General features: G+C 42.9%; 1 protein-coding gene across 4 annotated transcripts in view; it reads right to left on the bottom strand.

Moving 5' to 3' along the window:
- MOB2 (MOB kinase activator 2) overlaps positions 1–13,143 on the bottom strand; it is a 91,283-nt gene that overhangs the window by 9,639 nt on the left and 68,501 nt on the right. The window lies entirely within an intron of this gene.

The raw sequence follows: 13,143 nt of genomic DNA, 5'->3' as shown, positions 1-13,143 counted from the left end.
AGCATTACTCGGTACTCCATCCCATTCTCCGTTCTCAGGTTCCACACATCCTTTGGAAGTGAGCAATGGTGATTCCAGGAGCAATGACAAATACAAAAATACCTGCTTTCCCAACTCCCAGTATATCTGAGACAGTAGAAACAGAGGTTTGTTGTTTTGTTTTGTTTTGCTGGAAATCCTTTAAAATCCACTGCAAACAGCTACTAGCAGAGCTATGTCATGAAAGAAGCCTCCATGAGGATTTATAAAAGCAGACTAACAACATCCCATAAAGTACATTGATTTCCATGGAGTATCATGACTTTTGATCTCCTGTTTCTCAAGTGTTTGCTGAAATTATCAGAGTTTTCCTCCCACTCTGTTTTTAACACCCTCAAACTAGACTGAACACAACCAGAATTCCTGGGACAGTGGATCAGGACGGACATTTGAGCAAAGTCAGTGGGCCAACACTTTCCTTTATGTAGGCTATATGTAGTCAAATAGCTGCATATCCGCGTGTTTCTACAATTAAAAATTCCACCTAATTGGAAACAGAAGCTCTATTTAATGGTGGGGGACAAGTTGCAGTAGGACAATGCTTCGTATGCGCTATCACATACATGAAAGAGATGCTGGGATTTTTCAGTGCCAGGTCTTCTTGCGTGGGTTTTTAAGGACATGCAAAGCCATGACAAGTCCAGCTTTGCAGATGAGTGCATTAAGTTTGCTTTTGAAACACGCCTAGATCCCATCCCAAGGAAATTGTCTTGCATTCTGGCTCTTAGCAGATTAAAAAAAAAATCTTCAAAACATGCGTCCAAAATACACTCTTGATTTTTGCTTTATGACTGAGTTGCACATGTTCCCTAGAACGGTGTTTCACATGTCAGTGCTTTTCCCAAAGAACATACGGTTATTTGGATCTCTCTCCTTATGAGCTCTAAACCTATCTTCAGAATGACTCATGGTCCCCATCTTCAACACTGCACTAAGTGGGCAGAGGCACGCCGTAACTTTCTGCAACTCAGTCACCAAGACTGTCACTATTCACCACCTAGAACTTTTGTTAAGCCTTGTTGCCTTGCTCCCTACCCACCAGAGTGACTTCAAGATGAGAAAGGAATGCCATCATCAAGGAAAGCTTACAACAGCAGCACGATACACACACTCTCACAATGTATTTTTATGTCATGGATGTGTAGGAACAACCACAGGAGATCTCCAGTATGGAAAAGATGGTTCCCCTGTATTCCTACATGTTCATGAATAACATCAGTTAGAGGACACACCTGTGACACAAACATCTTTTTAAAGACTACATAGCCAGTAGGAGAATAAACTAAAAGCAGTACTTCAGATGACCAGTTTAGTGTGTAGCTTCTTTTCTTTCATATTTTCTGTCATCTCCTTTTTCCACAGCAGCACATACCAATCAAAATGAAGCCTACAAGATATATATCCCTTAGGTTGATTTAATTAAGCAATCTGGATTAATTCACACAGCTGCAGCCCAAAGGGATGTCCTAGGACATGTCTGACTTCACATTTCAAATACTTTTAACACAAAGGAGTTACTTAGACTGGCAGATCCTGGTTCTTAGCTATGCCTTCTTGTCTTCAAACCCTTATATTTGCAAGATTGCTTTTGAACCTCATCACGTAGAAGTGACCTGGAGATAAGAAAGAAGCGTGCATGAAAGAATTGCAGAAGGGCCTTGGAGGTATCTAAAGAAGGTATGAAAGATGTACTTCATTTGTGCCTGGGCACGAGGCTTCAGGTTTTCAGAGAACCTGAAATAATACCCAAGGAAAACACAATGACAAGAACGAACAGATTGTTGTTTGATAATCTGTAACCTGACTTTATAATATATGACACAACACGTTTGTCCTGTTCCTTTTGCAGTGCTACATTATTAAGTCATGAAACTACCTTACCCTGACAATAAGCAGCATAAATCCACTTGATACTACACGTTTGGCCCTGAGCTAATAAAAAAAATACTCGAGGGCACTAATTTGCCTAGTTCCAAACATAAGCTGCCTTGCTCCTACACTGCTGAAACCAAGCCTGGTGTGCTCCAAGTAGCACCTTCATACCAGTTGGACCTCTGGAGAGACATTATTAATGTCTATCCAGAATGCACAGAGTTTTTTTTCAACTGGTTGATTGGGTAAAGGAGCAGGATTCAGATGTTCATGGATAAGTTGATTTTTTCAAAGAAACAAGAGTTATAATTGAGTAACACTCCGGCAGAATATTCTTTCAATTTAAAAGAGTGGTTTGGAAAACCGCATTAACCACTTGGGAGAAGAGAAGTGGTGTGGATAGAACAGGCTGCGTGCCTTTGCTTTACTTGCTTTTACTTAAACCAAGAGCCCTGGGTCAGGGCTGTGCCACATCAGCAAAGAGGAAGAGGAGGGAAGAGAGAGACAAAGAGGTAGGTCACAGTCTGCCATAGAGCCAAGACTGCAGAGGGAAACCACGGGAGGAAGCTGGCTGCAGGAGACTGAGGCAGGCCTTGCAGTGGAGAGAAGAGGATTGCGTTTACCTCATTCTCACTTTGGCATCTTGTCATTTCAAGAAAAGAAACAAAAATTCAATGCTAGTTATTTCCCACAAGTTTGCTAACACAAACGATTACGAGCAGTCCTTGCACCAGAAAAAAACCCAAAACACAGCCAAGTTCATTTGCACACAAACGTCAGTTCTTTGCTGGATTAGTACATGCAGCCACTTTGCATCTTTCAACAGACAGTAAGTCTTTCCACAACTGCCTCAGCCTGGAACTGGATCATTTCAAACAGAAGCTTCCTGAAGGAACCCATGCCCTGCCCCTTTCCAAAGCTCAGCCTACTTTAAGAAAGAACCCATCTCACAGGTACCATCACAAAACCTGCAGCAAGGCCCGCGATCACTGATATGAAAGGGTTTTAATTCACGCTGCTGAAACCTGAAAGTCAAAGCAGCATCTGCAGCACCAACTTCTTTTTAACTTCCAGCAGCTGCTGAGCATTAAAGCAAGACCACGGGATTTGTTTCTACAATCAGATTTTCATGACCTGGGTGCAGTTTGGTGGGGATAATACATGGCGCAAACACTGTAACTGCAAACAAAAATATATCCCGGTTTTAAGAATGCCAAGTTTTGAAGTGGACTGCACATCTTTCCTCAGGCAGAGCTGCGGTTATAGTGTCAGGCTTTCTAGCGTTAATTGAATCATGCTCAGTCTGGGTTGCAAAACCATTGGTTTAGCTTGGAAACTATCAATAATAGTCAATACTAAAGCACTTTCTTTGCAGACTTAGAAAGCTGGAGCATACCACAGTATAGAGAGAACAGTTTAAAAAACATGATGATATGATCAAGAGTCAACAAGAGTAGGGTTCCATATAAACCAAAGCTCAGACATTTATTAGAAAGCACGAAGTTAGCAACTTAGCTTCTTTCTGCTCTCCTTTCCCTCCAAGTGCACCACTGCTTCAAAGGCCTGTAAGAAACCACCACCTACCTGGAACCAACTCCAAACACGCAAAGAGAAGCAACTGTTACTCTTTGCTGTGTGCTGCAAGGTGTTTAAATTCAAAAGGCCTTCTTCAACTTCTTGTTTTAAAGTACACAAATACAAAAAATAATACGTTGCTATTCCTGAGCTGTCCCAAACACCCTTATAAGGGAACACTACAGCAGCAAACATAAAGCAGCACATTCTGAAACAGTTCATTCATCCTGCTATCAATGAAAGGAAATGTGTCAAAAACAGTAGAGTTGCATTGTTCTACTCAGGAAACACCCAAATCCATCACCTGTAGTTTATTTACTGGAAAATGGAACTCAGTGTCATAAGACCACAAGAAGGGCAGTATTCTTAAAAAAAAAAAAAAAAACACCACAAACTCACATCCTAAAGCCAGCAAAAGTCCTGATCCGTGTGTACCTCTGTCTTTCTGTCTTAACAACAATGAGAATTCTGCTGAACGTGTCTTAGCACTTGTATGCCAGATCCATGTACCCCCAGTGCAGCTGAAGAAATGGCCATTGCACAGCACTATAGGGAGGTCTTTCAAGGTCAGACCAAAACTCTACTATGGGTTCTTGACGATTAATTAAGGAAAGAAGATTTTTATGGAAGCCAAGGAAAGGTAGCACTCAGCAGTTTTTACTGACAGGTAAACCAGAGTGCTAATTCATTCTTCAGATAAAACTCAGGATAGGTTTGGCTTTGTTTGGTTTTAGGCACTCCTATAAGATGCCACAGGCCAAGTTACATCCAAGAAGAAGATCCAGAGAAGGAAAAGAGGTGCTAAAAGAGAGGTTACCCACATGAAGCATCATATCAGAAGGTTAAGCAAACCAGCTCCAGCCTGAGTACATTCATTACTGCCTGGGCTTCCATACTCAGCCTTGTGTCCACCTGAGAAAACACAGCAGCTGGAAACCTGCCTGGATCTCACTGGAGCAAGAGAGGTGTAAGAAAACCCCAGTGAGTAACAGGCCTGCTGGGCCATGATCACCTCCCTGGGCCACCTGCCTTGTTAAGATTCAAGTACAAATGCCAGTTTTAAAAAAAAGTTTATTAATGATGCAAATACTAAAGATGTGTTTCAATTTTAACCGATACGATTTGTTTGACTGAAGCACGTGGGAAGCAGTCTGATTTAGCTGAATACAGGTCAGGGACACCACGTGGACCAGCGTGGACACGCTCCCCAGCCTGACGGAGCTCACATCACTTTGGAATTGTAGCAGGCATTCAACATTTTGGGCATATGTGCCCTATTTATTACAAGTTTGACGGTGGTTAATTAAACTGATCGTGCGTTTTAAAGTCATCTCTACCTATTCAGGATTCTGCTATAACCACTGTCTTGTTGTACCTTTTTTACGTGCCATATTCAAGGCTGGGAGGCTTTTTGGCTTGCTTGTTTCCAGAAGCAAGCACCACATACAGGAGTAGCTTGGAAGGATAAGCTTAAAAAAAAAAAAAAAGCCAAAACCAAAAATCCCATTGCAGTGAGGAGCCAGAGCTGCAGACCAAACCCCGATCACTTTGTGCCCTCTGGATCTTGCACCAATTTCAGGTTCCAGTCAGGTCCCAGATATGCTGGTTTCCATTAGAAGAATCAACAGAACAGATCCAGCAAGCTTTACATGGCAAGTGTCTCCCTACTTGCAAACTTAAAGAGGCACAAGCCACCTCAAGTCTGCAAGGATCAAAACTGTCAAAGATAACTGCACAACGAAGACACTTATTTAGTGGCTAATGTTTTTTAAATAATAGATGCAATTTATTACTCTAGGTAGATTGGTATCAACCTAGGAATCTCGAATGAATTTCCAAGTGCTTCCCAGCTGTGATAACCTAGCTGTGACATACTCAGTGCTGGCGAGAGCAGAGTGAAAGCCCAAGGTTCGTAGGAATACATACAAGTGTGGCACAAAAGGAGAATGCTGTTTTAAGGAAGATAAAAAAAAAATAAGATGCCCACAGAACATTATAAAATTACAGAATGGCTTTAGTTGTGAGACCTTAGAAATCATCTATTTCCAACCCCAGGGACAGGGTTAATGGGGCCACGGGGGGTTCCTCTCAAGTACCCATTTTGTGCTCTACAAGCTACATGTTCACAAGCCATAAAGCATTAGGGCTGAAATGCTGCAATACCAACTGCAGCATCTTTGTGGGAAGCAGACTTCTGAGAATTTAGTCTCCAACAGCAACACCTTGTTACACCTCATCTAGGGGTACCTCTATTCTACCAAGTTAGCAGAAACTATCTCTGCCTTTGACTTTCATCCTATATTTTTTTTCTTTTCTTTTTGAAATGACAAGTTTTAAAATAGCCTCCACAGCCCAAGTATGACAAAGTACTCTTGCCAAACCTACTTTCTTGGTAATCTGAGGCTGGGGCTTAGCCTCTTAAAACATAAGCCAACACAGAATTAGAGAGGCAGTAAGCCAACCTTTTAACAGCATCTTTTAGGCCGATCCTTGCCACCAATTCCAGGTTTTTCTATTTTGCAGTGAACGTGGGGCTGTAATTCAAATTTAGTTGTATTTTCATGGCAGTTTCTCCCCTTTTCCCTTCTTGGTGTAAGGAATCATGGGAGCTGGGTGGAACAGAAGAGGAAATGCAACATACATAAGTTATAAACCTGAATATACAAGCTCTTTTCCTCTAATGTGCTCCCCCTCTGCAAAGGGGAGAAATCCAAAGCTCTCAGCCATCCACGTGTTTCATAAGGCAAAGCAGGCTGACTGCTCAAAGGTTTACTTCTCTTTTTTTCCCCATGATGGTTTACTGGAAAGAAGTTATCAGTTAATTTCTGGATAAGAACATTCTGCGTAACTGTGGGAGCCTTGAACCTATTCACAGCAGGAAGGAAGCAGTTTTATGAGTGAAGATTTGATTCCCAGCAATCAGCATCCACCAAGAACAAAGCAGCAGGTTACACCAGCTTTTACACCACAGCCACAAACGCTGTCCATTTTCCTACCTCAGCCATCCTTATTTCCAACACTGGTCTACAGTCCTTTCCCTTCTGATAGGTGCAAGGACTGATGGCTTAAAGGCTGCAGTCACCTTAAAATCACCCTTTGAGAATTCAAGATCTTTCTTTATTTGTACACGACGCAAGAGAGTTGGAATTAGCCTCATTCGTAACAGAAGTGCAGTTGGAAATGAGAGAATAGTTGCATTTCTCTTTGCTTTTAGAACTATGCATGTTCAGTAGCTGCCTGGGGAACTTTCTGCAGCCCCCACATCCTGCTTTAACCAAGACCAGTGCTAAGCCTTTAGCCCAAAGTGCCACACGCCAGCACACCCAACCACAAACCCTGGCTGTACACGTACACACTCGGGGTTGGGAAAGAGAAAAACATCAGCATGGGAAGGGAGACCGTGTAAGGTATTAGAATGCGTGCCCAAACCCACTGCATCACGCAGCACAATTGTTCATGGATTGCTGTGGTCAGACCGTCTCTCCGGGGCTTGAGGAAGGAAAGATACTGCATTTTCAGACTGTCTGTGCTTCCTCCCACCTCAGGTTCTCTGACAGACCCCTGTGACCTCAGCTCCACTCCTCCCAGCTCCTGCCCTGGGTTAGTTCCAGGGCTGGGGTACGGTGCAGCTCCGAGGAGGCTGTGCAGGATAAAATGTCTTTGGCAGCATTTCTGATCCTGCTTCTTCATTTTTGTTCTGTTTTTAAAAGTTACTAATAGTTTATTTAAGGGGAGGACGAAAGAAGAATGTGCCCTACATGCCAGGGAAACTTTTTCTCCTGGATTCTCATAGTGGCTCTTTGCCTTAAAAGGGAATCTTTGCTTAGCCTCCGGATGCTGCACTGAAAACAGTCGGTGCCAAGGCATGGCAGGCATGTTAAGGATGACAAATGCCATAACATTATTTTATAATGCTGCTTCTCAGCAGAAAGCCCTGAACAATTCTGTAGGGTCAAACTAAGTTCCAGCTGGCGCTGTTGGCAAAGCAAGGAGAACACAGGGCACCTGCAGTACTGTCTCCAGGACATCAGGCTTTTCCCTCATTTCTGGAGGAATCCCCACCCACTTTCCTGCACCCTTTGCCTGCTAACCCTTGGTGTCAGCTCTGTTTGCCCATCACAGTGTAGCAGCCGCACAGTAACTGCCTTCTGAAGTCCAGCACAGGGACGTTCTGGTCCTTGCAGATGGCTGGGTACTGCTGCTGCTCCTTCCCTTCTGCTCAGCCTTCCCTGTTCTCCTTTAATGCAACTCTGGGAAGAAGGAATACAGAGGCATGGCCAGGCTTGCAAACAATTTGGTTAATACTACAAAAATGCACAGAGTGCATTCTTGTGGTAAAAACACGCTGGACTAGAGTTTCCTTTCTTCTCCAGGCATACCTGCCAGAACTCCTCCCAAAGCAGAGGCTGGACCTGTGCTCTCCATCTGCCTTTGAGGAGGGCCTCCTGGATGCAGGGCCCTCACACAGGTCCAGCTTTCCTCCAGCCAACAAATAGAAGGGGCTGCTGGGGACGGAGCCCCAGCACCGTGCAGGGTTCAAGTACAGATTACTTCTGGGACCAAGGGATGCAATTTAGAAGGAAGCATTCACCAGCAGGACAGAAAGTGATCTTATCCCATTCATTTTGAACTATTTCTTCAACTTTTACACACAAAAATGCCCTCACAAAGCCAAACCAGCAGATGCCAAAGCAAAGTCTCAGCATAATTCTTGTCCTAAGTGATTCAGTACAGTCCAGGGTTTTGGTAATCTGAGGATTAGGAAAGTAAAAAGACAAATCTTCCCTAATGTTTATACTCAAGAGCTTTACAGAGCCAAATTAGGACTGTTGTAAGAGATGCAGTGGGTCACAGATTCAGAGTGTTGCAACAATTAATGCAGCCAATGCTTAGAACAAACCATACAGCAGAACACTGCGTCATAGGTGCCAGAGTCCTCAGCGTGTGACAGAACTGGGTGTTTTCTTCTTGTTTATGTTGTTTGTAACCCTCCAACTGTGGGTGAGCTCTGGCTGGCTGACAAAGCAAACCCAAACCTGAGCAAAACGGAGCACAGACCTGCTTAGAAGGGCATCTCTTAGGGTGTTTTCCTCTGCTGCAGCAACTCACCCCCAGGAGGGTACTTTCAGAGCAGACCTCGAGAGCACAAGGGGCACAAAGGGAGAGGAGAGGCTCTGCTGTGAAATTCCACAGGGCAGCTCTCCAACAGCATCTCTGTCCGGCACTTTCTGAAATTCTTCAGCTGCAAACACAAGCTGGAGCCCTGTGTTCTGGGCTTTGTCTCGTTAACATGCAGCTCATTTTAGTTCCCAGGCACACGCTTCAAAGCCACCAGGATGCTACCATACCCTTTTTCCCTCATAGAGGAAAAGGTCATTCCTATTGTAGCAACACAAATTCTTCCTTAACCATCCACGGTGGGGCTTGTTACGTATATATACACATATATATCAATCCTATTCCTACTGGAATAGGATTCATCTCACCTAACCACAGATATCTGCATCTATGAAGGTTTACATCTTGAGCCGTTATGTCCTTTTAAAGGTAGCAGAGATAAATAGGTGTGTGTGTGTGTGTGTGTGTGTGTGTGTGTGTGTATGTATGTGTGTGTGTGTTTTATAGTGGACCAATATCCTCACCTGAGGCAAAGACCTACAGCACAACATCAGTTTCTGCAATTAGAACACACAGGCAAAGGAGAAAAGGGGCTCTTAGTTGAGAGCAGACAAAAGGTAGATACTGTATGCCGCAGAGGGAGCTGTGAAAAAGAACCATGAGAACAAGTAATTTGCACCCAAATTTGAATGCAAATAAGTTACAACATTCAGAATAGCTTTTTCAGTATGATTTAAAATTCCGGAGACGAAAAAAAACCATTTGCACAAACAAGGAAAAACCAAAACCCATCCAATTAGCAACAACAAAATATGCCTGTATCTCTCAAAGTTTTTAAATGCTGCAAAGTGAGAAAAAATGTACTGCAGTAAAAACATGGAAACCTCTTCATTAATATATCTATTGCTCATGTGCTTTCAGACATACCAATCAACTTCAGCAGTGATTTTTTTTTTTTGGTTACTTTATTCTGGTGCAAGCTTCCATTGGAATACACTTAAAACTTATTTTGACTTCTGCATTATGATTAAATTCAAGTTCTGGCAGCTCCCCCTGGTTATTCTGATGCAACCCCGTTATCTTCCCAGAAGAGCACACACAGTACATTTCAGTACACCTTTGCAGGGAGGGAGTTCAGCACACAAAGCACTGAAGACACTATTCGTTATCTTCCAACCCAAACTACAGTGCTGGCAGACTGCAAAGGTATCTTTTCTATTTCTCTGAGCAAATTTGATTTGAAACCCTGCTGGCCTCGTAAATGTGAGATTTCACAACGTAGCTTGCACAGAGTTGCTTTTCAGAGTAGAATTGTGCTTTAATAGCTCGGAATTATTTCACCATGGAAACCTGGCTTCAGCGCTCAGACTTCTTGCTATATAGCCCAAGATACACAAATGCACACAGCCTGCTCTGCCCGGAGTACCAGGCTGCAGACAGGTTTGTCTTTGTACACAAGTGTTTGACTTTCCTCACAGCCCTTTCCCCACAAAAACATTCATCCATCTAGTAGTGCTAACTAGATTTCAGTACTAGCACAGCCTAACAAAAACCTATGATAAAGGACGTGTGTTAGAGATGCAAGCCCAGCTCACCACCTTACCCACATACTATGATTTGGAGGACAGGTACATACAATATCAATGCATTGTCAACTGAATTTTACAGTTCTGAACTTTCTAAAAGCACCAAGGGGTTTTAAAATCTATTTTATAACTGTACTAAGCAGTACGAAAGGTGGCAACACGGGCTGCAAGGCGCAGTTAATGGGAACACTCGCTGTGAGTCACTGCTCCCAATAGATACGCAGCTCTCAGCTGAGCTCAGCCAGGCTGCTGCCTCTCAGCCCAGCTGAACACCAAGAGGCTGCCTTTGGTGCTTCCTGCAGGACCGGGCAAGGTGTGATGGAGGCACAAAACGTGCCTTGCGTTGGAAGGCTGTGCTGGCTGCTGCCGGGAATGGCGACAACAAATTCAGTAAGGTCTTAGATACATAGCATGGGAAAAAACTATAGCTTGTCTGCACTACTCACAAGCAATTTTGCATGCCTGCACCTGTGAACTTATTCTTAAAGTATTTGTGCTAGCATACATGTGCAGCTTGTTGCACCAAGACACAGCTGTGAGGAGTTCATCAGTTAATGAGCAGGTTGGGCAAAGACAACATGAAGCAGTACCTCTACCTGAAATTCAGATCCATTGTATCAAGCTGGAAAAACTCACTGCTTACATTTTAAGTGATCTATGGCATTTTTATTAGGAAAGATATTTAATTGCTAGAAGTTTCCACAGGTCACAGTCAGTTTTCAATGGCAGCTTTAAGGATCAAGAATGGATTTATTTTTTTTCCCCTTCACACTTCTCTTAGACTTTTTTCTTTACGTAGAAGAAAGTTAATTCAGGGAAATCCAACCTCTCCTGACATACCTCAGGTCTTGTGATAACAGAACAGTACCTTCTGTCTTAATACTGTCTTGTTAAAGGAAAAATAATTCCTAGTTAACAAACTGCATCTCCTCTCAGGGTAAGAGAAGAGTTGAAGGCAGAAGGAATTAAAGCCTTATCTTCATTAGCTAACTTTCATTAATGAAGGATACGTACAAAACATCTGTTAATCCAGCCATTGGTTAATTTTTAAACTTGGCAGCAGAATGATGCAATGCTGCCTGTTTGCTTTTGCCATCAGTAACACACAGCCTTTTCAGCATTTCCCCACAATGCTAAAGTTTTGTTTTACGTACAATAGACGACAACAGATCTATTCAATATATAAGCCCCATGGAATTACGGGTCAAAGTAAAGAATATTTGAATGACTGATAAAAATAGTAGGGTGAATAATATTTTAATTACTTGTACAGTTAGATCTACCACTGCTAATTAGCTCTTGAGACAGCAGTGATTCCTGACCCTGATTTATTACTTTCCAGGATACTTTGAGGGAGAAGGAAAAGCTGAAGTAGAAGCACCTTTATAGACACATACCGATCCACTGGCAACCACAAAGAAACAAGAATACATATTCAATCTTGTAGTGTTACCTTCAATGGCTTCCTGAAATATAAATTCATTCTTTCCATTAAATGCTAAAAGTGCAACCAAGGAATTGGTTAAGGAAGACGAGTCATTGCACACACAGATGGCAAGCAGTACCTCTTAACAGCCTGCGTGAATTTACAGTTTCCCATTCACACAAACAGACTAATAGCTAAGGTTCTTACCCAAAACACACGTGAAGACGTGCTTTTACAGTAGCCTTTCTAACCCAGCATCACAGCTCAAATCGACCAACCCCCTTCAGACACAGCCTGCACGGCTCGTTTCAGCTCCTGGCAGCATTACAAAGCCACCACGATGTGCCTAAAGAGGTAACCATGCTGGCTGGTGCACAGCTGTGTTAGTAGTTTCACTGCGAAGAAATTAAAGATGATGGCTAACGAGGGATCAACTCTCTCAAGAGAGCAGTTTCCTATCATCACTGGCTGATTAGTTCTCAGTACTTAAGTCCCTGCTTCAGAAATCAATAGGAATCCTTCTTAGAAAGCTTGTAACAGAAGTCAGTTAACAGATTCGTTACAACGACTGATGATGTAACCAGACACAAAGGCAGGCTCTGAATGTTGAAAAACAAGTATTCCACTTGAGACAGTACAATTTCCCTTCATCTTCAAAGAGATGATCAGGACCCTAACTGGATTCCTTCCCTCTGCAGGTTTGTTCTGAATAAAAAGGTAGTAATGTTGTAACTGAGGACTTCATACAGTGAGGAATCAGAGCAACCTACTTCCAAAACTTCCTTTCCCTCATCTTGCCAAATGCAAACTGCTGATTCTCAGCATATGCCTCTAAGTCTTTGGTGTTCTGATTCTGGGATACGTGGTCACATTGAAATCAGTAGCCAGTCTGTGAGCATCCAGCATGAGTGGAACTAACAAGGACATAGAGACATCTCTCTTGGCATTTCAGTGTTGAAGTCACCATGAAGAATCCCAAGCTGCCTTTCTTCATTATCTCCAACTCTCTATGGCCCGCTGGGATTACTTTGTTCAGATGTGGAGCTGTTACAAGATTTTTATGCTTTGTCTCTATCTGCCTTCCTGAGGACAGACAGCTGCACTCACTGCTGATTCTTCCTTTTTAAGAATATAAGGAATTGGAGACAGCCACAATGTTTCTTCCACCTGGGGAGCAGCTGCTACAGCCAATCCCTGTTATCTGGGCAAAAGCACTTCTACACTGGCTTCAGTGCCAGAAAGAAATTTACTTACAAAATTAGCAGAGCAGCATTTTCAGGTGAGCTCAAACAACCTAACTCCAATGTTAATGGACTCCACTACTCCCGAAAAGCAGTTTTTCTTCAAAAAGGAAAGGGTTAACCCATACACCCAATACCTTTCCAGAGACTATGTGCTGGCAGACCTTAAAAGCAAAGTTTCATCTTCTGTAGGAACTATTTGCCAAAGACTTTGTTGAGATTCTGTTGAGCCCCACAGCACCAGGGATTAAGAAAAAAAGATTAGGAAGAACTTCTCAGCAAAAAA

Source organism: Meleagris gallopavo, chromosome 5, assembly GCF_000146605.3.
Source record: "Meleagris gallopavo isolate NT-WF06-2002-E0010 breed Aviagen turkey brand Nicholas breeding stock chromosome 5, Turkey_5.1, whole genome shotgun sequence".
Classification (NCBI taxonomy): Eukaryota; Metazoa; Chordata; class Aves; order Galliformes; family Phasianidae; genus Meleagris; species Meleagris gallopavo.
The sequence above is the reverse complement of the archived record's forward strand: the minus strand, read 5'-3'. Positions and strand labels throughout refer to the sequence as shown.